Raw genomic sequence first — 26,558 nt, 5'->3', positions numbered from 1 at the left:
AAGACCGGCACCCCCCCTGGCTCCCCACAGCCCGGAGCCCCAGTGTGTCGTGGGAGCTGCAGTCTCCAAGAGGCTGGGTGCTGGCTGATGGAAAAATCCTCCCCTGCCTCAGGACCTTTGCCCCTGCTGTGCTGCGGCCCCCTCCTCCATACCGCGCTCCCCCAACTGACTCAGGTAAACACTCCTCCAGGAACTCTCCGTCTTCTGCCCGGGATAGGACGAGGGAGGCCTCTGCCTTAGGATGGAGACGGGAACTAAGAAGCTGCAAAGCCACCTGCACTGCACTCTGCCCCCTTGGCCTTCCAGGGCCGGGCACGGCTGTGGGGGCCCCAGCGCTGGCCGGCCCGTCTCGGCGCCTCTGCCCAGCGTGCCGGTCACCGGGTGCAGGAAGCTCTGCCCCCCAGGTCACACATCACAGACGGGCAGCCCGGGAGCTGGGGGCGGTGTCCTGACGGGACGGACCACGACGGCGAGCGTGGAGGAAGGGGCGCCCGGGGCGTGTGTGTGTCCTCCCCCCCCACCCCCCCCCCGCCAGGCCGCAGCCTCGGAGCGGGCGGAGAGGGGCTGAGCCAAGGCCACCCCTCCCGTCGCGGCCTGCTTCTGCTCACCCCCCCACTTCACAGGCAGGCTTCTGTCATTCGCTCAGGGCCGCCCCGCCCTCCCAGGCCGGGGGGCAGAGGGGGGCAGGGGGGCGGTTACACCCATTTACCACGCAGGACGGAATGCGGGCGCCCGGGCGATAGGGGTCGGCCGGGAGGGGAGGGACACCACGGGCCCCGACGGCCCCCAACGGCCCCCGACCCAGCGCTCCCCGGAGAAACTCCCGCAACAACTCCACATCACATGTCATGGTGCCCCGTGGGCGCCCAGGGAGGTCGGAGGGCTGCAGTCGGTCACGGATGACCCCCCCGGCCCCCCCCCCACGTGCCCGGGCGGCAGTGAGCACGCATGTGCAATGCCCCAGCGGCGGTGCTGAGCATGCGCAGTGTACCGAAACCCACCCCACGTGCCTAGGCAGCATGCGCAGTGCCCCCCACCCCACGTGCCCAGGCGGCGGTGCTGATGCGTAGTACACCCGATCCCCATGTGCCCTGATGGTGAGGCTGAGCATGCGCAGTGTACCCTACCCACCCCACGTGCCCAGGCGGTGGTGCTGAGCATGCGTAGTGTACCGAAACCCACCCCACGTGCCCAGGCGGCGGTGCTGAGCATGTGCAGTGCCCCCCACTCCACTGCCCAGATGGTGTTGATGATGGGTAGTACACCCGATCCCCATGTGCCCTGGCGGAGAGGCTGAGCATGCGCAGTGCACCCCAACCCCACGTGCCCTGGCGGCGGTGCTGAGCATGCGCAGTACACCCTACCCACCACGTGCCCTGGCAGCGAGGCTGAGCATGCGCAGTGCACCCCAACCCCACGTGCCCTGGCGGCGGTGCTGAGCACGCGCAGTACACCCTACCCCCCACGTGCCCTGGCAGCAAGGCTGAGCATGCGCAGTGCACCTCCCTCCCCCTGTGCCCAGGTGGCCAGGCTGACCATGCGCAGTGTCGGGATGCTGAGCACGCACGCGCAGTGCCGGCGGCGAGGCCGAGCAAGCGCACTGCACAAGGTCCTCTCTCTCCAGAGCGCCGCCCCCCCCCCCCCCCGTGCCTTCCCCTCCTCCCCTCCCTCCGCCCACAGGCACCAGATGGCTTGGAACTGTGAGTCCACTGGCCCCGCAGAGCCGGCTGTCCTGGAAACGCGGCGGGCGGGGCGGGAGGCGGGCGGGGGGCGCCGGGCCCGCCCCCAGGGGCCCGGGGTGTCCCCAGGAGACCCCGTCCCCAGCACCCAGGACCACGGGAGACCGAGACCGCTGATGAGACGGCAGGCCTCCTCCCTCAAGCATCGCCCCGTTCATCCTTCCAGCGTGGCGGTCTGAATCAGGCCCAACCACGTGCCGGGGCCACGCTAGGGGTGGGGTACAGACTGGGGCCAAGGATCCCCGACGCCGGCCGCCTGCGGGGGCGACAGGAGCCGGGGGAGCGCAGGCCTCGGTCCTCGGCCGGCCCCCGGCAGCTCCCGCCACCGGCCCGCGTGCCCGCCGCACCTGTCGCGCACCTGCCATGCGCGTGGGAGGCCTGTGTGTGCGCGCGCGCGCACGTGTGCCATGGCGCACCTGTTCACAGCTGTGTGCACCACGGGGCCGCACCGCCCAGGGCCACGGGCCTCCCACAGAAGGCACCCGAGGAGGGCCCGGGGGGCTGCGGAGTCCCGGGGCACCTGCGGGGGCCTGGGCCTCGGCTCCGAGCCACTCACGGGAGGGCTTTCAGGTCACGGAAGCGCATGTCCCAACTATCTGACCTGTCACCCCCAACAGACCCCACCCAGAACCCCAGAACAGGACCCCCCCACCCGCCCCAGGTCACAAAAGCACATGTCCCACCTATCCAACGTGTCGCCCCAAACAGACCCTGCCCGGAACACCAGAAGAGAGCTCCACACCCCCTCCACACACACACACACACACACACACACACGGTGCGGCAACTTGGGGCCCCTGGGGCCATCAGGGGAGCAAAGCCCACACGAGGCCCGGGCTCCCAGAGGCCTGCGGGCCGCACCCTTCCTGCCAGGTCAGGCCCAGGGCCCGGTGGGGGGAGACAGACAGGGCCATGCGCTCTCCACCAGGAGCAGGAAGGCCAAGGCAGACGTCCTGCCATTCTGTGAAGAAAGCACTGAGAAACAGCCAGGGCAGAACAGGTGTGGTGAGGACCTGTGCACGTGCAGGGGGGGACCTGAGTGTGCAAGAGGGAGGCGGGGCTTCTGGCACAGGGGCACCCGCCAATGAGCGATAGGCGGGCAGTGTGTGGGGGTCACACACACCTGTGCGCGTCTGAGGGTAGGGTCACCCGCCTCACTGCAGACCCCTTCCCTGGAGGGAGGGACCGTGGGGGCTGGGTCCCCTTCCAGTGACTCTCTCCTCTGCCTCTTCCTGGAGCTGCAGAGCAGCCCGTTCCCTGACCCACGTGGGGTGGGAGGCTCAGATTCTGGGGGTGAACACACATTAGCGAGATCTTGGGATCACAGAGGTGCTAAGTGTTAGGACAGCTCCGCCCCTCCCCCCCTGCAGCAGGCCTTCCGCAGCTCAGCAGCTCATTACTGAAGGCACCCCTACCTCAGGCTCCATCCTGAGGGAGTTCTCACACAGGGAGCACCCACATCATGGAGGGGCCACCCTGGACACCTGCAGCCACCGGGGCAGGCCCACCGTGGACGGGTCCAGTCCCTCCCCCAGGGCCCTCTCAGGCTCAGGCGGCCACAGAGCCCACAAGGCCCAGGGGAATCTGCTGCTCTGGACCCACAACCGCTGGCTGCCCTCCCCCCTCATATTGCTGCCTTCCCTCCCTCCCACCGCTGGCTGCCCTCCCCCCCACCGATGGCTGCCCTCCCCCACACCCTGGCTGCCCTCCCCCACACCGCTGGCTGCCCTCCCCCACACCCTGGCTGCCCTCCCCCACACCCTGGCTGCCCTCCGCAAGCTTCCAGCTCCACTTTCACTCCTGGCACAAGGCCCGTCTCAGTATCCATGCCCCCTCCCTCCCGGCTCTGGCCATGCCCAGCGCTCATCCTGGGCCTGGTGGGTTATGGTGTCCCCTGCCTCTCCCACGGGGACTGGGCTCCAAGGACGTCTTGTCGTCCAGCCCGAGGCCCCGCGCTGCGTCTGGCACTGAAGGTGCCTGGTGTCTGATGCTCAGCCTGTTTGGGTTGCAGGGTTGCAAATACGGGAGCCGGGCTCCGCCCCCTCCCGGCCAACTCAGGCGCTTCCCTGGCCATAGTGAGATTTCTGCTTTTCCATCTCTACCCGCTCACCCCTCCCGGGGCTGCCCTTCCCTCCCGGAGTGCAGTGGAGGGAGGGTGGGAGCTCAGGTGCGCCTGCAGTGGCCTCTGAGTACAGGGGAGGGAGGGAGGGAGGGAAGGAGGGAGCTCAGGTGCACCTGCAGTGCCCCAGAGTGCAGTGGAGGGAGGGAGGGACGAAGGGACGGAGGGAGGGAGTTCAGGTGCGCCTGCAGTGGCCTCTGAGTACAGGGGAGGGAGGGAGGGAAGGAGCTCAGGTGTGCCTGCAGTGTCCCAGAGTGCAGTGGAGGGACGAAGGGAGGAAGGGTGGGAGCTCAGGTACACCTGCAGTGGCCTCTGAGTGCAATGAAGGGAGGGAGGGAGGGAGGGAGGAAGGGAAGGAGCTCAGGTGCACCTGCAGTGGTCTCTGAGTGCAGTGGAGGGAGGGAGGGACAGAGGGAGGGAGGGAGGGAGGTAGCTCAGGTGCGCCTGCAGTGGCCTCTGAGTGCAGTGGAGGGAGGGAGAGAGGGAGGGAGGGAGGGAGGGAGGGAGGAAGGAGGGAGGGAAGGAGGGAGGGAGGGAAGGAGGGAGGGAGGGAGGGAGGTAGCTCAGGTGCACCTGCAGTGGCCTCTGAGTGCAGTGGAGGGAGGGAGGGAGGGAGGGAGGAAGGGAAGGAGCTCAGGTGCACCTGCAGTGGTCTCTGAGTGCAGTGGAGGGAGGGAGAGAGGGAGGGAGGGAGGGAGGGAGGTAGCTCAGGTGCGCCTGCAGTGGCCTCTGAGTGCAGTGGAGGGAGGGAGAGAGGGAGGGAGGGAGGGAGGAAGGAGGGAGGGAAGGAGGGAGGGAGGGGGGAGGGAGCGAGCTCAGGTGCACCTGCAGTGGCCTCTGAGTGCAGTGGAGGGAGGGAGGGAGGGAGGGAGCAGGCTTAGGTGCACCCGGAGAGCCTGGCTCACAGGGATGACAGGAGCCATTTCTACCAGCTACACTGAGGAAAGAGTGTCCTGTCTCTCTCACTCCCTGGTGCGTGGACTCATTCACGAGGCAGGCGTCAGGTGTCGGAGCCAGGACTGCCTGAAGCCTGAGGCAGCCGTGAGGGCCCTTCACACGCGGTCTCCGTGAGAGGCTCACGGTGCGGTGCGGTGCGGTGCGCTGGAAGCAGAAAACCAAAGGAACGGTGCGCTCCCCTCCAAGTGTGGGATGCGGGGATGGAGAGGCCAGAAAGCAGCCGAAATACAGCCCTGAGGAGGGAAGACTCGGCTGGCCTCCTCACAGAGCCCTTCCCCATCCCCCAAACCCGCCCGCCAGTGTCCAGGGGCCGCTGTCCTGGAGCACAGCGCGGTGCTGAGCCTCAGGGAGCCAAGGGGCTCTGGGCAGCCTCTCTACCCAGGGACTCGCGCGCCACAGGGAAAACCGCGGGGCTGGGAACCAGGATGGGCCAGACGGGATCCACCTGCAGAGAAGACCCACGCCTCCCTGGGGGTGGAGGGAGGGGCAGGCACTTGACCCCAGTTAGGCCACTAGGGATAGAGGGCAACTGAGATATAAATCATTCTGATCCTAGCCAGGGAGCAGGTTCTGAGCCAGGCACCTGTGCTTAGGCCAGATGCAACAGGGAAGGCAAGACCTTCCACTTCCACCCAGGAAGGGAACCGACCAGACAGACAGAAGCTTACATCCAATCGGAGAGACCTTTGACGCTGAGTGACCACTCCTGAACCAATCCAATCAAAGACACATTCTCCAAGAGGGAGGGGACTAGGAACCAACTATCTAACCGGAACAGATAGAGGAGGCTTTGGCAGGTAGAGCTGTGTAGCTGTGATCACCACAGAGATGTCGGCTTCCTTTGTGCCAAGCGAGGAACACACACACACACACACACACACACACACATGCATACACACAAACCATCTGTCAATATCCCCCGCGAACTGGAGATCTTTTCATTGCTGAAGTACTGATAACCAACTGTGCTGTCCCTAGTGTTCTGAACTTGCTGGCATTGAGTCTGTGCCTTTGAACTCGAGACCCCTTGGGCTGGAGTTCATGGCATGGGATGGGAAAGTCAGAGGTGAGTTCAGGCAGGCAGGTGCAGGCTGTCCCCCCACAGGGGACCGGTGTCCCGCAGGCACGGGGCATCCCTGAGGGACCGGCATGAGGGCGGGCTTTGGGCAAGGCCACCCAGAATCCTAGGTACTAAAGAAGCTGGTAGCTGAGGATTGTGGCTCAAAGGTAGCCAAAGCAGGAAAATCCATGAGATTCTTATCACCAATTAACCACCAGAAAGTTCAAAGTGGAGGTGTGGCTCAAGTGGTAGAGTGCCAGCCTTGAGCACAAAATTCAGGGACAGCACCCAGGCTCTGAGTTCAAGCCCCAGGACTGGCTTACACAGAAAGTAACTAAGACCTTTAACTAAGATCAGTGGCGTGGTCAGCCAGCAAGAAATCCAGATTGGTGCTATCCACACAGAAAGCATGGATTCTTTAGTGGGCCAACCCCAGCTTCACAGGAACCTCCATAACCAGGTTTAAAAGGTAGACTTCAAGTCGGGTGCTGGTGGCTCACGCCTGTCCTCCCAGCTACTCCAGAGGCTGAGACCTGAGGATCAGGGATCAAAGCCAGCTGGAGGGAAAGTCCAGGAGAGTCTCATCTCTAGTAAAGCACTGAAAGCCAGAAGGCGAGCGAGGTATGGCTCAAGTGGCACAGTGCCAGCCTTGAGCAAAAAAAGCTAAAGGACAGGGCCCAGGCCCCAAGTGCAAGCCTCTGAATTTCCGGAGTAGCTGAGCTGGACCCAGCTGTCCTTCCTGAGGCCCCGCCCTGCCCCTCGGCCAGGCTGGGATGAAGGGTGGATAAATGGCCCCAGAACTGTCTGTGCCACCAAGGAGCAATCGAGGCGTCGCCGAGGCGGCGACTCTGGCTCGCGTGGGAAGGACAGCACAGAGAACTAGAAGGCCCGTCTGCTTAATACCAGCCCGCAGTTCTGCCAACAGCCCGCGGCGCCTGCCAGGCAGAGGGTCAGGGCCCCGATCAAGCGGACGTGGAGACGCGCTGCAGTGCGGAGCATGCGCTCTGTGAAGACGAGGGGCCGGGAGGAGGAAGCAGGCGCAGAGGGCTGGCCTGGCCGTCCCCACCGTCGCCCGTTCCTGCTGTCTGGCTTGCAGCAGACTCCCACGGGCCACCAGCTCTCCCGCAGCTCTCACGGGAGAAGCCGCCCGCAGCCTTCCCGGGCTGGAGAGAACCCCTGCTCAAGTCACATCTTACAGAGCGGAGAAGCCATGAGCTACCCCCAGCAGGGGCCTGCCGTCCTCGGGTGTAGATTTAGGATGGCTTTCCTAACTCAGGGAGGGACTTCCTGGGAAAGTGATGGCTCAAATCTGTTTCGAAAACTTAGAAGGAATTAAGCAACAACAACAACAACAACAACTACATGACTGGGGAGGCGGAGATGGGCCAGCGTGGACCCATGCCCCATCTAAGCCAGCAGGTCCTGCGGGGTGGGGCACACCTGTCATCCTAGCTCCTGTAGGGAGGAGAAGTGTGGCCCGAGACTGTCTCCAGACCCTTCCTGAAACCTAACGAAACCAAAGGGGTCGGCCTGTGTCGCCAGCCTGAGCCCCTAATGTCAAACAGTACCACCACCGATGATGATGATGATGAGGAGGAGGAGGATGGTGATGGTGAAGGTGATGGTGGTGGTGATGGTGGTGATGGTGGTGGTGGTGACGATGCTGATGATGGTGGTGTGGTGATGGTGATGGTGATGGTGGTGGTGATGATGGTGATGATGGTGGTGGTGATGGCGGTGGTGGTGGTGATGATGACTGTGGTGGTGGTGGTGGTGGTGGTGGTGATGGTGGTGATGGCGGTGGTGGTGGTGATGATGACTGTGGTGATGGTGGTGATGATGGTGATGGTGGTGATGGTGATGGTAGTGATGGTGGTGGTAGTGATGGTGGTGATGGTGATGGTGATAATGATGATGGTGATGGTGGTGGTGGTGGGGTGATGATGGTGGTGGTGGTGATGGTGGTGGTGGTGTGATGATGGTGATGGTGGTGATGATGGTGATGATGGTGGTGGTGATGGTGGTGATGATGGTGATGGTGGTGGTGATGATGGTGATGATGGTGATGGTAGTGATGGTGATGGTGGTGGTGGTGATGGTGGTGATGGTGGTGGTGATGGTGGTGATGATGGTGATGGTGGTGGTGATGATGGTGATGATGGTGATGGTAGTGATGGTGATGGTGGTGGTGGTGATGGTGGTGATGGTGATAATGATGATGGTGATGGTGGTGGTGGTGTGGTGATGATGGTGGTGTTGACAGTGGTGATGATTGGTGGGGTGGTGATGATGATGGCGATGATGATGGTGGTGGTGGTGGTAATGGTGATGATGGTGTATATGTTTCATTGTTCAGGGGGCTCTTTGAGGTGCTGACACACACTGGCTACTGTGAACAGTGGAGCTAGGAAGGCAGGTTTCCTGTCTGAACACCATTCCTGGCTCTTTTGGGTGCACACCCAGAAGTGGGGTGGCTGGGCCATTCCTACAAGGGCTGCACCATTTTCCTCCAGCACTGGGAATGAGGCACCGGCATGCACTGCTACCCAGATGAACCTCAGCAATGCAACGTGAAAAGGCCGAATCCAGGTACAGTGGACCTCATCACTATGTGCATGTGTTTCCAGGAACCTTCCAGAATGAGCAGATGATCATCCAGACTGTGGGCGGGAAAGTGAGAAATGCAAGGGAACCTGGGGTGGGGGGGTGGGGGCTGCCCCTCAGTGTGGAGATGGTCACGGGGGTGGAGGGGGGGCTGCCCCTCAGTGTGGACATGGCCACTGGGGGTGGCTTGTGAGCATGCCAGCATTAGACGTGGAACCACAGATACAGCGAGTTGTTGGACATTCTGTGCCAGACTCCCCTGCACTGAGCCCGTTCCGAGGACTATCAACACCCCCTCTCTTCACACCACCCGATCCCTCCTGTCAGGAGCGAAGCAAGGTCGGGGGAGGGGAAGGGGAGAGGAGGGAGGGGCTCGTTCAAGGCCACAATGGCATCCAGGTGGCGCGGCGAGCTCTGCACCCAGCTCGGGCTGACTCCTTCCTTCACACCTGCCCACCAGTGCCAATCTGAGGGGCACGTTGCTGCCATCCCTCCGTGCTTCAGCACCGGGGGCTAATGGCAGACCTGAGCTAGGAGCTGGCCCCTCTCACCAGGGGGAATTGGGGGCCGAAGCCGCCCCAGGTCCTGCTGGCGGATGGACAGTCAGTGGACAGTGGAACGCCCCCCCCACCCCCGTGGGGCGCTCGGCTCCTGTGACGGCACGTGACCTTCCACAGCATGCACGGCATGGGAGACCAGGCACGGGCGCTTGCACCGTCGGTCCTCGCTTATACACAACGTCCAGAGGCAGGGCGGGGACCGGGGGCTGGAAGGGGCTGGAACGAGGGGAGGGGGAGGCGTGAGTGCTATGAAAGGAAACGCATCCAAAGCCGACATCCACACCGCCCGTGAGCACACAGAACGATGTCCATCTGATTCATATTCAGGGAACGTGAACAAGGTCCACCCTGGTCAGCACACGCCGCACCCTCGAAAGTGGCTAATTTGGTCAAGTTGACGTTATTTCATCTCACCTAGAACACAGAGAGTGTGTCCACACCCAGCGGAATCCCTACAGTCGAGAGGATGGGAGTCAGTGGGTCGGGTCTCTGGAGCTCCTGGGGGAAGGGAGACGGAAAGTTCCCCGTGGTTCCGTCCGCCCGCTCGCATCTGGAGCCCGCCCGGCCCGGCTTGGTGGGCCTGGGACGTGGGGAGACGCACGGCAGCAGCAAGGTCACACACCCCGGGACACAGGACAACCTGACTCACACTCGCGGGAGCGCACACCCACCGCGTTCACACGCTACCTCACGGAGATCAGGTGCAGCTGCGTCACGAGGACCAAGTCAGCAGTGAGGAGAGAACGGGGCCCAGCGGGACGCCGCCCAGTGGGGAAGCGGGCCCAGCGCCGTCACTCAGAGGAAGGCCATGTGCCGGGCCACCGGGACAGACGATGCTGCCACCCTCCCCAGCCACGCCTTCCGCTGGACGCCCTCGCTGCCGTCGCCCCGCCCGGGCTTCCACGAGGAACACGAGGCGCGGGCGAAGCGTCTCCACGAGGACCAGTGCCGGCTCGGGGCCGCGCAGCCTGGGGCGTCGCTCTATGTCACCGCGGACCTCAATGTCCCCTGCAAAGGAGAGGCCACGGCCCCCGCCGCCGCCTGCAAAGCAGAGACCACGGCCCCCGCCGCCGCCTGCAGCAGAGCAGTGCGAATCCCAGCCCGGCCAGGCCCGCGGGGAAACCGCCAACGCCACCACGCACCAAGAGGCTGTGAACCCACGCACAACGCTGTCACCCCCCTCAGACACGCCTCGGCAGCCACGGCTCTCGAGCCACCTGTGCCAGCCTCAGACGCCGGCCCCGCTAGCCAGTGCTCTCCTGCTGCTGGAAATCCATCGTCAGATCTTCCTCCCCGGGTCCCCTCCGGCCCAGACCTCAGGAATCATTTCCATCCTCATCCGTTAAATGAATGAAGTGAAGGCGGAGAGCGCCGGCACCGGCGGCAGGATGAAACGAGCACGGGCGAGGACAGAGGACGGAACCCTGCTCCCGAACGCACCCCGGTGCTCCGCACTCCATGCCCCTGAACGCACCCCGGGCCCCTGGGGCACCCCACATGGCTGTGGCCGCCACCCAGGAAATCAGGAAAGCCAGGACACAGAGGCTGAGCCCTGCTTTTGAGACGTCACTGTGGAGGAAAACACGTGACCAGTGGCCATCAGGACACGGAGCCACCTGCAACAGAACCATCTCCACTCGGCGTCCGTCACGCGCCTGTCGCCGCAGGACACGGCACCGGCGCGGGGAGGGTAGCCACAGCCATACAGCAGCCAGGGCCTGGCCAACCTTCCCACGAGGACTCAGGAAGGACGGAAAGAATCCGGCTACCCTCGACGCTTCTTGTCTTCAGTCTTCTTGTCCTCACCACCTCCTTTCTAAGACACGGGGAGGAACCGCCAGCTCGGGCGTCTCACCCCCAAGACCTCTTCCTCAGCCCGGCAGGTGTATCTGCAAACCCCGACTGGAGGCCAGGAAGCCACTGACCAAGACGACACGTCTGTCAGCAGCTAATCCGATGGAACGCAAACCAGAAACACAACCCCAAAGCGTCCCAGGACGCAAGTGCCCTGCCCTTCCCACAGGTTTCCACACGGGCTTCTAGAAAACACCACACAGGAGGGATTCTAAGCAAGATGCCTTCACGGCCAGGTTCTTGCTACTTGAGCGACATTCTTTAATGACATCCAGCGGAAGGCAGAGCCATCTGCCTGGGTTCTGGTGGGCAGGGTAAAGGACACAGGCTGGGTATGATGCGTGTTCCAGCTGTGAATTCCAGCTCCACCACGTACTAGCAAGCGACCATGGGTCAGTCACGTCTCTGCTCGGGGCCTGTGTGTCCCAGGCTCCCACCTATGAGTTTTCCAGAATAGAATCAAGTAAAGTACTCAGAACAGGTTGTAAATGTAAATGAAAAGCCAGCCAATCTTAGCTAGGGTTACTGACTGCTGTTCTAGCTACTTGGTGGCTGAGATGGGGAAAGGACTATCGTTTGAGACCAGCCCAGGCATATGTTTGGCCTGTCATCCTAGCCAAAGGACAGAAGGAGATAGGAGAGATCCTGGTTCTAGGTCAACCCAGGCAGAAAAGAAGGCAACACTCCCTACCAGTGGCTAAAGCTGGGTGTGGTAGTGCCTGCCTGCAATCCCAGATAGGCTGGAAGCAAGAAATACGTGGATCACAGCCCAGGCTGTCCCCAAGCAGGAAAGGAAGCCACTATCTCCAAAACAAGTGCTGGAGGTATGGCCCAGCAGTAGAGCACCAGCAGAGCAAGTACGGAGCCAGGAGTTGAAACCCCTGTATCTCAACAACAACAAAAGGTCACCCAACCCTACCAGTCCAGAGGGCTTTATCAGTGCCAGTGTGCAGTTCGGTGACTGTACTCCAGTCCGGCGCGGTGAGGGACAGACACTAAGTCTTTATATTACTGATCATAACTGCTGCTCACGCATCTGCAATTATCTCAATCAAAGTTGCATTTTAAAAAAGTTATCCAGTGCTCGTTTCATTCCATTATTAAGACAATTAATCCTGCCCCCCCCCCCCCGCCGCCCTGCAAAGATGTACTGAATAAATTCTCAGGGGTCCTTTTAATTTTTCATGAGAACAAAAAATGATTGTCTCCATGGGCTGCTTGTGAGGGGAATAAAATGACAGTAGGAAAAAGATAACTTACTGGAACAATCTTACTTGAGGACTCTAAGGTTTCCTTCCTCTGTAAGCACTATACACTTCAGTTCATTCATTCATTCATTCCACTTGGAGACGCAGAGACCCACACAGGACTCATGGGAAAGCTGGAGTCTGTCCTACCACACATGAGTTCTGATCAATGAATGGCCTTCCACTGCCCTTAGGAAGGATGGGAGGGGCTCGTGTTTGCCTTTGGGGCTGGAGCAGGGCATACTTCCACATTACAAAGCACGGGACTTAGGGACAGTGGCTCATAAGCCTTTATGTAAAAGTAATTAGAGGGCTGGGAATATGGCCTAGTGGCAAGAGCGCTTGCCTCCTACACATGAAGCTCTTGGTTTGATTCCCCAGCACCACATATATGGAAAATGGCCAGAGGGGGCGCTGTGGCTCAGGTGGCAGAGTGCTAGCCCTGAGCGGGAAGATGCCAGGGACAGTGCTCAGGCCCTGAGTCCAAGGCCCAGGACTGGCCAGAAAAAAAAAAAAGTAATTAGAAAAAAAAGAGGAAACTAGACATAATGAAAAATGGGGTATACAATGTCCATAGAGAATAGAAATGAATATTTGGAACAATGTCATTTGTTCTCAAACTGACCTATAGAATCAAAGCAATTCCGATCAGAATCATAGCCACTGTGTGTGTGTATGAATTCACTTTATATAGAATTTTGTATAGAAGTGCCTAGTTCCAAGAGTGGTGAAGATGACCTTAAACAAAAAAGGTTAAAGTGTCACACACTGTCACACATGCCAAATCTATAAGTGGCGATGGTGATGTATTGTGGGTGCACAGATGGAGCCCTGGGATGGAATATGGGGTCCATTAATGGACTCAACTAGATATAACGACAAACAGGGCAAAGTGAATAAAGCCACGAAATGAGGAAGGCACAGTCCTTCCAACAACCCGTGTGACATCAGTAGGATAAGCTCATGGAAAGACTGGGCTATTGATCCCTCCCTCAAACTACCTACAAAATCCACACCAACGCTGGTTCTTCACTTCAGAACAACAGCAACAAAACTAGAAACAAGAGAGACAAAGCTTCCTGATTTGAGGGCAAGCAAACATTCTTTAGATCAGATCTAAAATAGAAAACAAGACCACGAATAAATGGACCTACTCTAAAATTGAATGTTTCTTTCCCTGGAAATGGATCATCACATGCATGTAAATGTCATGGGAGGAACTCCAACCAGCCACCCACATCGGGGAAGGAAGATGTATTTTTAGTTTCCTAGCATGTAGTATGTTAGAATTCCAAAACAACTGAGCAAGCACTTTCTAAAGAGCACACCGCAGTAACCATGGGAGAGTCGGAAGCAGTTGAGCCTCATTCGCTCTCAAGGAAATCTCAGTGTACCCAACAGTGCGGCATCTCTGTGCACGGACCCTCAGTGGTATGGTAAGACTTTAAAAAATAGCCGAGACTGACAGTGCAGGGAGTGGGGGGTAGATGACCCAGCAGCCAGAGTTAACGCTAGCACAACTATTTGGAAAACTGGCTATATCTCATATGTAGCCATATGACCCAGCAATTCATCACCCAAGAGGAGAAAAATAAACATACACCAAAAGAAAAAAAACACACCAAACAAACAAAAAGGAAAAACAACAAGGTTCCTAGTGGCATTGTTCCTTACAGCCAACTACTGGAAACAACCCAAATCCTATGAACTGTAGACTGGAAAAATGAGCAGTGTTCACACCGTGGAACCCAGACAACAAAAAGAACAAATGAATTAGCGCTCTCTGTAACAACACAGACCGAGCTCAAAACCGGTATGATGAACAAAAAAGCAGGCGGGGGCCAAGTATGGACACTGACTCGTTTCAGTCACCTAAGACTCAAGACCAAGAACAACGAAGCTGTGGTGGTGTCCGTTGTGAGGTGGTATCGCCAGACTGCTGGTGTCGTATTTAGGGGGTTTGCATTTTTATGGGTTGTGTATCAGTAAAATGCTCACAACTGGCTTTAGGGGAATAAAGCTGCACCGAACGATTCCTCTGTGCAAGGTAATGCCTTCCAGGAAAAAAAAAGCAAAAGTACCAGGTATGTCTAGGAATCTATTTAGGTGTTAAACTATAAATAGAAAAGCAAATTGATATTATTGAAATTTCCCTCGGCCTCTGCTCACCTCCACGAATGTAAATAGGAGCCCACGGCAGTACACACTCGGAATGCTCAGAAGAGCCTTGAAGTGATTTTTTTTCCCTCCTCACGTCTACTGTGATTTAAAATGAGAATTAAATCCCACGCAGTGAGGAAAGGGCCAACCTTGCTTTCTTCACCCAAGGTCTCCTCTCAGGCTTCTCAGTGTTATTTTACATCTCAAGTGAATGCTTGGGGTTGAAAACAGAAATAAAGGAAAAATGGAAACTTAAAATGATAGTGGCTGGCTTTGGGATGAGAAAGAGGGGAGGAAGCGATGCCCGTAGCTTGATCGAGGAGTCCCAGGTGTCCCAGGTGACAGGACGTCATTCAAGACCATGAGGATACGCACCCCATCAGCTGACTCCCCCTGCCCAGGGATGGCTTCACAAAACCCAGAAAGGCGCTGAAACGGACGTGGCAGGCGAGGAAGAGCGAGTCAGCCTCCGGGGCCTCGTGTCCAACCTACACTCGCTCCCCACCTTCGGGACTCACGGTGGGAAGGACAGCACGACACTGCGCTAGCTGAAATGCGGGGACGGACCTTGCTCCATGTCACAAGGGACACAGGTGGAGGACGTCTGTGCAGAGACTGAGGTCCAGCAGATACGAGAGAACCCGGAAATGCAAAGGTCGGCACGGCGGCGCACAGCTCCCTACTTCTCTGCAAGATCACAAATAAAGGTGGCGAGCCAAGAAGGCCCTCGAGTCCCGCAGGCTGGCTTAACCGCCCAGGGTCAGCTGGCAGACACGTGGCTAAAACCTGTCAACGGATGTGTGTGGTGTGTGGAAAATTCATTCAACAGTAGAGAGTTGCTCAGCAGAAAAACACTGGGGATGCCTCTCTTGTGGGACGTGGCCAACATCATGCAGGATTCCCAAAATGAGACCTAAAGACGGCATCAAGCCAGCTGGCTTCTCCCAACGAGCCAGCCCTCCTGGGCTCACAAAGGACCCCGGCCTGGCCAATCATACCAGAGCACTTCATTTCCTTGGCCACAGGACCTTGGTCAAGGGGTGGTCATGTGACCTAGCGGGACCAATGAGCATCAACTCTAGGACTTGATACGGAACTACTGGGGGACATCTTTGTTTTCCCAAGTCAGGACTAAGGGACTATGAGGCCGGGGTCCCCACAGCCCTTGTGGGAAGCACGTGACACAGAGAGAGATATGGTCAGGCACAAAGAGAAAGAAAGATTCCTGCCGATGCAATAATCCTTGCCAGGGGACCCAACGCCTGCCTCGGGGCCCTGAACTCTGCAGCCCTGACCGAGTCCTTTATCATTTGCACCAGCTCAAGCCACACAGAGATATGCCTAAAGGAACTGGCCACCATTTCCTCTTCAGGAAGACATGGTAAGCCGTTCCAAGAAGAGCACCGAGGACAGGAACCAGATGAGGCCGTGAGTGCTGTCCTGAGTGTTCAGGACTCAGGACAAGAAGCAGGTGGTCTTCCCTAGGTTGAAGCTGGAAAAAAAAAAAAACAACAACCCACAGCTGGCTGGACTCCAGGGATCCAGGCTAGGATGGTTTCCTTCTGTGTGTCTAGTTGGTTCTCAAACTCAGGGCTGTGTGGGGCTGGCCTGCTGACATCTGAACATGGACTGGAAAAAGCAGAGCACAACATGTCCTTCCCAGATGAGCAGCTCCTGGGGAAATGGCTCCATTCTCCCAGGTGCCGCAGCAGGTCCGTGAATGCCGACGGTGCCCAAGCAGGAGCATCCTGGGTGACGGGAAGCTGGGTGCACACGGCTCTGCTCTCGGAGGTGCTGGAGGGCGCCGGGCAGGCCTGGCCACCTTTGGGCAGGGGTGGGGCAGAGTGTCCTGGGCCTCTCTTCCCACCTTCACAAAAGCCCCCAGAAAAGCCAGGCCACACCATCATCAAGACAGACACCAGCCAGCACGTGGCCACGCGGGCCAGAGTCGTGGGAGATCTCTGGGTCATTTCTCCATCTGTTGATCCCAGGCCACAGGGGCCCCGAGGGGCAGGGTCAGAGCACACAGACGCTCCAATGGGCCACAGTGCCTCTTCTGACACCTACGTGCCGCCTGCAGGCCAGCCAGCCCCTGCAGCTACCCGACGCTAGAACAGCCCCCAAATCAGTCCCAACAGCCCTGGCTGGCACTCGACACGACCTAATCCCCACTGGGCACCCCAAGATTCTCCACAGTAGACATCGTCCCGACCCCAGCCAGTCCCATGCTTCCTGTGTGGAGGACTTACGACCTCACAGGTCCCATTACTGGGGAACCAGGACTCTGCTACCAGGTCCTTTAGGGGAGAGGGCAGTTCCTTGTCATGAGAACAGGGCCGGGGCCATGGTGTGGTCCAGGAAGGTTTCCCTGAACGCACAGTGCAAAGCAGAAGAAAGACAGGGAGCAGGAGAGGGTGGGGTGGGGTGGAGATGACTTCACTGGATCAGTACAAGAAGAATGTCTCCAAAGTTATTTTTCCTCTTGCCAGTAACAGGGCTTGAACTCAGTAGCCTCATGCTTGCTCAGCTTGTTTGTTCATGGCTGGTGCTCTACCACTTGGGTCATGCTTCTAGCCCAGACTTTGGTTGGTTAATTGAAGATGCTGCCTCCCAAACTTTTTTTTTTTTGCCTGTCCTGGGGCTTGAACTCAGAGCCTGAGCACTGTCCCTGGCTTCTTTTTGCTCAAGGCTAGCACTCTGCCACTTGAGCCACAGCGCCCCTTCCGGCCATTTTCTATATATGTGGTGCTGGAGAATTGAACCCAAGGCTTCATGTATACAAGGAGAGCACTCTTGCCACTAGGCCATATCCCCAGCCCCCTCCCAAACTTTTGAGCCCAAACAGGGTTGGAACTATGGTCCTCTGGGTCTCAGCCTTCTAAGCAACTAGGAACAAAGGTTGAAACACTGGCATCTAGCTCCCAGAGTCACTTTTAATGGGGACACCCTTTACTGATGGTGAGCAAAACACAAAAACCTTCTCAATGGAAGGTTATTGAACAAAAATACATTAAAAATGAATGGAGATAGCTTCAAAGGTCAGCTGGAAGCTTCCAAACATGTCTTCTCATTCAATGAATGAACTAACATTCTACTATTAAAATAATCACATTTTCAAAGAAATTCTTTACAAAAGGGGAAATTACTGGTGTGGATGAAAAAGGATATGCAATTAAACAGAGAAAGCACCAATTTCTTTTCTTGGGCTTATATGATGCATATATACTTAACTTGTACTCACGTAGGAAAGTGACGCTGAGCGCTTCCTCCAGGGTGACGAACCGGGCCAGCCAGGCCCGGGCTTCCTGCTCTCTCCAGCCTGACATGGCGACGCTGACCTCAGGCGCACCTGTCCTACCGGGAAAGGAAACCTCCCACAAAGCCTAAGCCGCTGTGGGCCAACAGGAGCCTCCTTCGTGCTCTCACCTGAAAAGATCCCCATTCTATACCCCTCGAACTCGCGTAACTGTCCCCCCGAGGACACAGCACCCTCCCCCTCCCCGCCCCGTGTCTGCAGAGGCCTGCTCCCCGAGGCTGGCTGTGCAACCTCTGAGCCTGCTTTCTGGCAACATCCTTCCTTTTGTGGAAAGTAGGAATGGGCAAGAAAGAAGAAAGTAAGACAATGATGCGCCGACTCTAGTTGAAAAATCTACACGACCTTTCAAAAGACTTGGACTTAAAATAAATGCATGACTCAGGAGCAAGTGATCCCAGTGACTAAATGTCCTCATAAAACCACCTTCAAACCATCCCTAATGGAGGCTCATTCCCCACACCAAAAAAAGGCCATTCGTGCTCAGCATGGATGAGGAAATGGAGATCGTGTCGGTAGCTTTCGGGACCTGTTCATCCACCAACAGAGTCACAGTGCTCAGCAGCCCTCCGGGGGAGTGGCCACTGCCCACGTGAACACTGCCCTCTGTCTAGAAGTGATGGGGTCAGAGAGGGCATTCAACTGACATCTCCTTGAAACGGGTCCCTGCCGTGTGTGAGACTGGGCCCTGGGTCCCCATGCTCTGTCCTTCGGGAAGGGGCCACGCAGACCAGCCTGGAGCACGGGGTGTGGAAACGCATCCTGGGCCCTCCCGGAAACCGTCCTGCAACACTGCGGGAACAGCATCTGCCTGCGCCATCCTGTGGACCGTGAGGAGGTCAGCGGGGAGGTCAGCGGGGAGGTCAGGGGGGAGGTCAGGGGGGAGGTCAGCAGGGAGGTCAGCGGGGAGGTCAGCGGGGAGGTCAGGGGGGAGGTCAGCAGGGAGGTCAGCGGGGAGGTCAGCGGGGAGGTCAGCGGGGAGGTCAGGGGGGAGGTCAGCAGGGAGGTCAGGGGGGAGGTCAGCAGGGAGGTCAGCGGGGAGGTCAGCGGGGAGGTCAGGGGGGAGGTCAGGGGGGAGGTCAGCAGGGAGGTCAGCGGGGAGGTCAGCGGGGAGGTCAGGGGGGAGGTCAGCGGGGAGGTCAGCAGGGAGGTCAGCGGGGAGGTCAGCGGGGAGGTCAGGGGGGAGGTCGGGGGGAGGTCAGCGGGGGAGGTCAGGGGGGAGGTCAGCGGGGAGGTCAGCGGGGAGGTCAGGGGGGAGGTCAGGGGGGAGGTCAGCAGGGAGGTCAGCGGGGAGGTCAGCGGGGAGGTCAGGGGGGAGGTCAGGGGGGAGGTCAGCAGGGAGGTCAGCGGGGAGGTCAGCGGGGAGGTCAGCGGGGAGGTCAGGGGGGAGGTCAGCAGGGAGGTCAGGGGGGAGGTCAGCAGGGAGGTCAGCGGGGAGGTCAGCGGGGAGGTCAGGGGGGAGGTCAGGGGGGAGGTCAGCAGGGAGGTCAGCGGGGAGGTCAGCGGGGAGGTCAGGGGGGAGGTCAGCGGGGAGGTCAGCAGGGAGGTCAGCGGGGAGGTCAGCGGGGAGGTCAGCGGGGAGGTCAGGGGGGAGGTCGGGGGGAGGTCAGCGGGGAGGTCAGGGGGGAGGTCAGCGGGGAGGTCAGCGGGGAGGTCAGGGGGGAGGTCAGCGGGGAGGTCAGGGGGGAGGTCAGCGGGGAGGTCAGCGGGGAGGTCAGGGGGGAGGTCAGGGGGGAGGTCAGCGGGGAGGTCAGGGGGGAGGTCAGCGGGGAGGTCAGCGGGGAGGTCAGCGAGGAGGTCGGGGGGAGGTCAGCGGGGAGGTCGGGGGGAGGTCAGCGGGGAGGTCAGCGGGGAGGTCAGGGGGAGGTCAGCGGGGAGGTCAGCGGGGAGGTCAGGGGGGAGGTCAGCGGGGAGGTCAGCGGGGAGGTCAGCGGGGAGGCCGGGGGGGAGGCCGGGGGGGAGGCCGGGGGGAGGTCAGCGGGGAGGTCAGCGGGGAGGTCAGGGGGGAGGTCAGCGGGGAGGTCAGCGGGGAGGTCAGCGGGGCGGTCAGGGGGGAGGTCAGCGGGGAGGTCACTCGTCCCGCAAAGCGAGGAGAGCAGGGGCAGCCAGCAGGAGGGGCTGACGGAGGGCCCGTGGGCTCCCGGAGAGAGAGAACGGGAAGAGGCAGAGCCCAGGGGCGAGGACGAGGCGGCGGCGGCGGCGGGAGGGGAAGGCAGGTCAGGTTAGGGAACCATGGGGACCCTCTGAATGACCAAGGCCAAGGAGAGCCACAGATGGAACCCAACCATGGTGGAAATCGGTGAAGGCTGCAGTCCCCAGATGTGGAGGAAACCAGGACGTCCTCCTAGAAGCAAGCGGATAAATATGCGGCGGCGGCTCTAGACCATGGCAGGTGATTCAGCCATGGAGCCCCAGAGAGGGAGGACGCGGAGGAGACTTGCAAGGCGGAGCACTGGGGGAAAGTCTGCAGTCTCTATGATGCCAACCAAGGACCTGCTGAAAGAGACAAGGCTGGAAAGGAGAGTGGCTGCCTGGGGGCCTGGGGGGGAGTGGATGAGCAGGTGGGCAGAGCGGGGGGGGGGGGGAATCATTAGGGCGGTGAACCTGCTCACGGTCGCCCTGTCATGGTGGACACGCGGGCTTCCACATCAGCCCAAACACACAGAACACGCACGGAAGACCTCAGCTAACTGTGTACTGAGACGAGGCTACACCAATGCAAGACAGTGAAATGGGAGAAACTGGCAGGTGGGGGGGGGGTCTGCAGAAACTCCCAACTTCCACAGAATTTTTGTTTAGGCCAAAAAACTGCTCTAAAAAAGATCTTGTTTTAAAGGGAATTGCTGGCATGCTTGTGTAATGCGTTTATTTCTACACTGGCGTCTCCCATGCCCCGGGAGCCCGTCTAGTAGCTACGTTCTGAGTGCCCCTGCAGAGAGGTGACCCTTGGTGGGTGGCGCCCAGCAAAGGGACAGCGGGGCGGAGGCAGTGTGTCACCGCGTTAGAGGTCGGGCTCCCTCCGCCTGCTCTTGCTTCAGTTCCCCGAGCCTGTGTTCTCATCTGTGGAGCAGGAAGTGGCAGGGAGGCCGAGGAGGGAGGTAGTCCTGCCGGGCCCCAGCCCGTGCTGAGCTAGGCCTGCTCCTCAAGCTCCTGGGCCACACCGTGACTGTCGTGTGAGTCCCACGGCGAAGCCGCGTCGCATCTGGCTGGGAAATTCTGATTCTTTAAAAAAAAGAAAGAAGGAAAGACGTTCAGGGGCCCGGGAAGCGGGTAAAGCTCAGGAAAATGGAGGACTCGCTAGCTCTTGGTATGTGGCCATCTCTTTCCATCCCGGCCCATCCACGCGCCACCACGTTATTCGAAACCAGAAGTAACGCGCCCGGTCGCGTCAGCTACAGAGACAGTTTGAACGCAAACCGCGACGACTGCGTCCTCACACACTGCTCCCGGGAGCGCATCCGTTAGAATTTCCAGTGACTTAGTGAGTGTGACTACAAGTTGATACGATATCACTGCAGGTCAATTTTTTTTTTTTTTAGAACTAACCACACACTAAAATGCAAATGCCATTTCCCCCTGCAGTTGGAATCCCCAGAGTGTATGTGAGAAATGGAGTGGATTCTGAAAACAAAGGTGCGCATGCTCACAAAATGTGACTCGAGGCCGGGCTGAGGATAGAGACCAAGCCTATAACAGAAAATAAGCAACACTCTTTCCCCCTTAAAACTCCAGCATTTTTAGGGTTTTGTAGCTCATACAGGCCTTTTGGACTTATCTTGGCTTGGGATCTGGGGATCAGTGAAACCCGGAGCGTCTGACAGAAGGCGTTTGTGAATACGTTCCAGGCCCGGTGCATTTCTCTCCAGCGGCAGTGGTTTGGGTGGGGCTGGGCACAGAGCCTTGAATGGCAAGTGGTCAGACTCACTGAGCAGAGGGCGGGTCTGTGCGGCTGACAGTCGTAGCAGAAGATCACAATAACTAAATAGCTATGAACACAGGAGATGATGCCAAGCGAAATGAACTCCAAATTATGGAAATAAGTGGTATCGTTGTTATTGTTATGTTCAATGTACCATGTGAAATTATGCCATTTTCTTTCGTCTTTCTTCCCCAGGGCTTTACCCCTGGTGTCACTGTAACAGATTTGGGTACCCTGGGTATTGTATATATGTTTATCGGAACTAGGGAAGGGAAGGGAAGGGGAACATCAAAATGGAGAGACAAAGGGTCAAAGGTGAACCAATGCAACAGCAATACTTATAAAACCATATGCTGTAAACCCACTGTACAACTCGGGGGGGGTGACTAGGAAAGGGGGTGGTGAATGAAAAATGAGGGAGGAGGTAACAAGTTTGATAGGAAATGCACTTGCTGCCCACATACGAAGCCGTAGCCCCTCTGTACCTCGCTGTTCATTAAAAAAGAAGAGAAAGCAGAACCACAGTCAGTCCTTGGATCTGTTCACAATAAGCACCTGTGGCACACACCCCCTGGGAAAGACAACTGCTTATCAGTGTGAGTTAGCACCAACGTTGAAATCGGAATCCTTAGCACGGTCAGAGCTCTGCACACCCTGGCTGGCTGCCGCTGTGACTCAGTGTCCCTTTTTCCTTTGTACTTTCCCCCCACTTCTCTCCACACTGACATACGACGTAGGCTAATACTTTGTAGGGGAGATTAGGTTTGCAAACGTACAACACCGTGTTTTGTCTTTTTGATAGAAACTAAGGTCGCTGCCTTTTTTGGGGGGGATAGCACTGAGGTTTGAACTCAGGACCTAGGGCTTGCTAAACGTGGGCTATGCCACATCTCCAGCTACTTCATTGCAGAGTTCAAGGGTAAAAGAAATACACTAATTGGAGGCCTTAACTCCACCCCTTTGCGAGTCATTTTTCCTGGTTACACACCACACTGAAATGGCAAGGAGCATGGGCTCTGCAAGTGGGCAGGGCGGATCTGCAAGCCCAACGCAGACCTGGGAGGCAGGAGGCCTATCTCCCAACACTGCTGCCCGCCCTTCACGTTTGCACACTTGAGAACGTGTCTGTCTAGACCTTGGATGGCAATGTGCACGGTGCACTTTCCTTTTGTCCTTTCTTCTTTCTAACCCCCCTAAACTCTCAGCAGAAGTCCCCGGAACATCGTGAATGTGTGGTGGGAATGGACAGCAGGGACCGCCACCTGAGACTGAGGACGCTGAGGTTCCGGGCCAGGAATCGGTGCTGAGTGGAGTCTCCTGCTCCCACCATCTATTCCCCGCTCACCCTAGGACAGGGGATAGATTGAGCCATGTCTGTGGAATGACCTTGTGACCTTCAGGAAGGGTGGTCCGTGTGTCTGGATCCCGTGAGCTGCAGGAGGTAGACACAAAGTCCCCAGGGGACACGCATGCCCACGTTCTTGTGGACAAGCTCTAGGAGAGGTTGGGGGGTGTCTCCTGGCCCAGCCGAGGGGTGACCTCCATGCTGAGCCTTACGTCTGTGACCTGCTGGTGTTGAGTAGGGTGGAATTTGTGACCTTGGGTCCCAGTGAGATCTAGGGGTGCCGTCGCTTCGTCCTTTGCTCTCTCTCTCAGCCCCTCTAGCTCCCTCTGACTCGGAACCCAGTGCAGACACAGGCTTCTCTGTTCTTCTCTAGACTGCTTTCGACGGTCACCAACAGACTCGCTGTCTCCACACCTGAGGAGCCAGCCCCCCGGCCCCCAGGAAGAACAGTGGCCTGCACTATCTCCCAGAGCAGAGGGGGGTGCTGTCAAGCTCAAGCCAGCAAGCCCTGGCCAGGCCCTCCTCCAAGGCAGTTGGTTTGGATTCCCTTAGTGCAGCTGCCCCAGAGGCCTGGCCAGGACCCAGCCTGGGGGGGGGGGGATGGGAGCCGGCATCTTAGTATTCCCCAAGCACCTCCTCAACCTTCACAGCAACACCGGCCCCGCATGTGAGGCGCATCCTAACCAAGCCAGGGAGGAAAGAAGGCCAGAGCCGTGGTGGACTCCGCGCCCGCTCAGCTTCTCGGGTGGGGAGCAGCAGGGTCCTTGAAGTCCATCTACAAAAGAGCTCCGAGTCCCCCCCCCCCCCCCGGCTGCAAGGGGCCCCCCTCCAGACCCTCCCCAGAGCCTGCGGACAGCGGCTGTGCGCGGTGCGGAGCTCAGGGGCGCTGTGGTCAGTCTCGGGGCCAGCGTGTGGGCGCTGGCTGTCAGTCACAATCAGCCACAGGGGCTGCAAGCACCAGGGCTGCCTTGGCCTTGCCCCCTTGAGCCGTAACTCCACGTCCGGCTTCTTTCTGCTCAACTGCAGATGAAAGCCTCTTGGACTTGTCTGCCCAGGCTGGCTTCGATCCTGGATCCTCAGATCTCAGCCTCCCGAATAGCTAGGATTACAGGCGTGAGCCCACAGGGCTCAATTTCTAGATAAAAAGTGAGTATCGGGAAACAGAGTAACCCTGGAATGCTGTCGACTAAAATAAGTTCACACCCTCAGCAGCAGCGTCTCGGGGATGGCCGGGCGTGGCCTCTGGTCCCTCCGTGACAAGCCCGCTGCCCAGGAGCTCGGTGGAGCTCCGGATGGCAACTGTGGAGCCCCACGTCTCCGGCTGGTGGGAGACTCTCCAGTCGCTCCCTCTTTTCTCATCCAGCCCCTTTCCTTCCTCCCTCTCCCCTCCATGCTGTCTCGCCGCGAATGCCTGCCTTCTTCCCTCCCTCCTGGGGAGCCATTCGCTCCAGGCCTGAAGGCAGCCCTGTCAGGACTCCACCGGCCCCGCAGTGGGTGCACACAGACACCCCGCCACAGAAGCAAGAGGGACTCTGTGTCTGTGAAGCCCCGCAGTGTGACCTTCTTCCCATGGGGTGCCAGCCTCCCTGGGTTCCAAGGGGGGCCCCATGACGGCCTGTCCCCAGCCACGCCCCTCTGGGAGAGACCCCACTGGCCAGCCAGGATGGAAGCCACGTCTCCTCCTTCAGACCTGGGCCGCCCAGGACTCGGAGCCCCCAGAATGTCACAGAAGGGTGGGCGGGCTGCTGGGAGCCCAGGGCAGGAGCGGCTCGCCCATTCCCGGCCTGCCTCCCTGCTGCCATCCCAGGAACAAGCCCAGCTCCGGGAACCCAGGAACCACCGCGCCTACATCGCTTCAGTGACGGCGGCGGAGGCCCCGACAGTCTCCAGACACACGCAGATCAGTGCACCGCACCAGTGCGGAGGTGGGGGGACCCAGCGGGCCCAGCCTTGCTGAACCCACACAGTCACTAGCTCTCAACGGAGCAAGTCCTCCTGCGGGACATTCTGGGGCTGCTTATGATCAAGCTGATGGGCGAGCCAGGCCGCGCCCCCCACGCCCAGGAGCAGGGGTGCTGGGGTCAGGACCTTGCCGCCTCCCCGATGGGCAGGGCACACAACTCCAGGGGCTAACGATGGGCATCACGCCAAGCGCCGCCCAAGGACTCAGACCTCAGCACTCACTCCAAACGAAAGAGGCTGCCCCCAAACTAGGCCACGAGTCCCGAGCCGGCTCTGGGTTCCACGCGTGTCTTTAAAGATTCCCACAACAGACAGAAGGAAGGGAGAGGGGGAAACGCATCACAGGCTGGAGTCAAGTGATACGTACACCAGATAACAGAAACTGGGGGTGGGGACGCACCCCGGCACGTAGGGGAGCACCACCGTGCACAGAAGGAGCACCGTGCACAGAAGGAGCACCATGCATAGGGGAGCACCACCATGCACAGAAGGAGCACCATGCACAGTGGAGCACCACTGCACAGAAGGAGCACCGTACATAGGGGAGCACCACCGTGCACAGAAGGAGCACTGTGCATAGGGGAGCACCCCCATGCACAGAGGGAGCACCGTGAATAGAGGAGCCCCACACATGGGGGAGCACCCCCGTGCCTGGGGGAGCACCGTGCACAGAGAGAACAGCTCTCCGCATAGAGGGAGCACCCCACGATGGGCGCGGGGTTGAGCACATCTCCCACCGGACCCTCCGTTTGGAGGGGAGGCTCGTGCTGCAGAGGCTAAGACACCCACCCACCAAAGACGGGGACACGACCCCCGAACCCGTGAGCCAAGCCAATCCTGAGGAACACCCAAGAGACACGCTACGCCTTCCTGTACAAAGAAGGAAAGGAAGGCTTGCAAATGCCAAGCACGTGGGTGAAAACGGGTGAAAACAGTTAGTCCCCTTATCGGTGCCTGGCTGCCCCCTCCAGAGCTGGGCGCGTTCTTCACAGAACCCCACACACGTCACTAGATACCCTGTCCCCCCGGGGCAGGCGCAGGTTCGGGCCTGGGGACGCGTAGATTCTCAAGGGCTCTGGAGCACAGGGCAGGGATGGGCGCGGCCGGCCGTCCTGCGTGCTCTGCCGCAGGCTCGGCACTTCCCTGCCTTGGGCCCCTTCCTCATCTTTCGGGTGGGGCTAAGAACGGGGCTATTTGACGACCAAAGTCTTAATTCACTGATTGCTGTCCTCACCCTCACCTCTTCCTCCTCTGAGGTCACGGGGGCCCCTACACAAGTCCTCCGGCCAGGGACAGTCCGACTCATCACCGGGCAACTGAGTCGAGATGCTAAGTGACATCGCGTGCCAACCAGGACATCCCCAGCTGAGCCCGGCGCCCTTTGAGGTCGTCGCCCTCTCCTCAGAGCCGAGGCCCAGCACCCGCAGAGTCCTGGGCCCTGGCTGGCCACAGCTCTGCCCCCTCCCTGCCTGGGCCAGAGCTAAGGCTTTCCCACAGCCTGGTGGAGACAACCTCTCAAAGAGTGAACTTCTGGCTCTGGTCACTGAAACCAAGATGGGGCGGGGGGGGGGGCTTCGTGGTGGCATGGTGGGGTGAAATGGACACAAGAGGACAGCTTGAAGGACCAGCACCGCCCTGCCCTTAGGAGTGGCGCGGCGGAGGGCCCTGTCCAACGTCAACATTCAGTCATTCCTATGTGACTAATGTCCCACTAAAGTT

At 59.1% G+C, this 26,558-nt stretch overlaps 1 protein-coding gene across 1 annotated transcript in view; it reads right to left on the bottom strand.

The window, feature by feature from the left end:
- The window catches only part of Phactr3 (phosphatase and actin regulator 3), a 118,161-nt gene that overhangs the window by 51,500 nt on the left and 40,103 nt on the right, over window positions 1-26,558 (bottom strand).

This window comes from Perognathus longimembris, chromosome 6 (assembly GCF_023159225.1).
Source record: "Perognathus longimembris pacificus isolate PPM17 chromosome 6, ASM2315922v1, whole genome shotgun sequence".
NCBI lineage: Eukaryota > Metazoa > Chordata > Mammalia > Rodentia > Heteromyidae > Perognathus > Perognathus longimembris.
Note: the sequence above shows the minus strand (reverse complement) of the source record. Positions and strands in the feature narration are given on the sequence as shown.